The sequence below is a fragment of the Sorex fumeus genome, unplaced genomic scaffold (assembly GCF_029834395.1).
Source record: "Sorex fumeus unplaced genomic scaffold, SorFum_2.1 ptg000070l, whole genome shotgun sequence".
NCBI classification, from domain to species: Eukaryota; Metazoa; Chordata; class Mammalia; order Eulipotyphla; family Soricidae; genus Sorex; species Sorex fumeus.
In genome coordinates this window covers 9,540,307-9,542,196 of record NW_026606127.1, presented here as the reverse complement: position 1 = coordinate 9,542,196, position 1,890 = coordinate 9,540,307, and the positions used below count along the sequence as shown (strand labels likewise).

The 1,890-nt window shown below is 37.9% G+C and overlaps 1 pseudogene; it reads right to left on the bottom strand.

Annotated features, from left to right (window-relative positions):
* Window positions 1-885: 885 nt before the first annotated feature.
* Window positions 886-982, bottom strand: LOC130037142 (uncharacterized; annotated as a pseudogene).
* Window positions 983-1,890: the final 908 nt, after the last annotated feature.

Sequence of the window (1,890 nt, the reverse complement as noted above, 5' to 3'; positions counted from 1 at the left end):
GTTCTTATTGGTCTTCTGGATTGTATTTTGGGATTCTAGCTCATTGATGTCTGGTACAAGTTTTATTATTTCCTTCCTCCAGCCTAGTTTGGACTACTTTTGTTGGTTATTTTCCAAAATCTTGAGCTCTAATTTATTCAGGTAGGCCCTTTCTTTCTTCCTGATGAATTCTGGCAGAGCTATAATCTTTCCTCTTAACACTGCTTTTGCTGTGTCCCACAAGTTATGGTAGCTCGTGTCCTCATTCTCATTTGTTTCTGGAAACTTTTTATTTCCTCTTTGATTTCTTCCCTAAGCCAACGGTTGTTCATTACTTCCCTTAAAAAAATATTTCCTTGCTGAGCTTCAGTCTGTTTGATCTATCGAGAAGTGACAAAGAAGTGTTGAAATCTCCTACTAGTATTGTGTTGCTATCAATGTTTTTCTATAAGTTTATTAGAAGTTGTTTTAAAGTATTTTGCTGGTCTGTCATTAGGATCATATAAATTGAGGAAGGTGAGTTCTTTCTGATGTACATATCCCATGATCATTAAGAAATGACCTTCACTGTCTCCGCTAACCTTTAGCCTGAAGTCCATGTGGTCTGATACTAGTATGGCCACTCCAGCTTTGTGGAGGTGATATTTTCTTGAAAACTTGTTTCCCAGCCTTTTACCTTTAGCCCATGGGTGCTTTGATTGTTGAGACATGTTTCTTGCAGGAAGCAGAATGTTGGGTTCAGTTTTCTAATTCATCTTCCTATTCTGTGGATCTGAATTGGCACATTTAGTCCATTGACATTGAGAGAGATTGTTGTTTTGGGGATTTGTGCTCTCTTTATGTAGAATTTTTGTACTTATGGGGATTGTCTTAGCTTAAAGTAGACCTGTTCATTCTTCTTGCAACAAAAATATGGAATGCTTTACAAGTTTGCATGTTATCTCTGTGCAAGGACCATGCTCATCATTGTATCATTTCAATTTTTGTATATGTGTTATCAAACCTAGTAGGAGTTAATTTTTCCATATTTTTCGCTTCTTCTTACTTTGAGTGTTGTCCTTCCTCACTCCTATGGCAGACAATGATTCCTAATCAAGGAATGTATTTCAAAGCAGCATGAATAAATAGATTTAGAACTTTAATGTCCCAGAAATAAAAATATGGTTTTTACTATATTATCGTTTACCATACCCTAGGCATCAGTTTTACAAAATAATTCTTTTGGAAGATGGTATATGAGTTTGTTTAATGTTGTCCCCAGAATCCTTCATTAAGAACATTAAAATAGAGCCTTTTGCTGTTCTCACCTCAGTCCTGTGTACATCTCCAGGAAAAGGTGGATGGTGTTGTCTGCACTTTGACCACCTTGAATGTATGTAGGATTTTTCTCCTGAAGGATGAGGTGAGAAGCATATTGATGATTTCATTCCACCTTATTACAAGTTCAACTTGAACGGAAGGTGAGACTCATGAGGCTCCTATAAAGGACAGAACAAAGGGTCTCAGTGAAGTTTAATGGCCAACTCACATTAACAACATAGATGACTCAAAGTAACCTGTGTGCATCTTTGTGTATAGTGAGTTTCATATCTACTGATAGTGATTCTCAGTCATGACACATGGGCAAAACAGACCTGTAATTAAAAATCTAGTTCTCTGACCAGAGTGGGGTCTCTGAGGTGTTTGAAGAAGTGTGTAGTAATTTATTACTAAGCACATAAGTATGTTGAATGATGTGTACTTTTCGATCTGAAATTAATTCCAAATATGTCTAAAACGACAGTGTCCTGACCTCGCACATGGCTTTCCTCACCGAGGCCCCTTGGAGGTGCCGGGGTGAATTTCCTTCACCGACATGATTAGAACCCCGGCAGCTGAAGACCTCTGCAACCAGCCATAGGTACGCTTAAG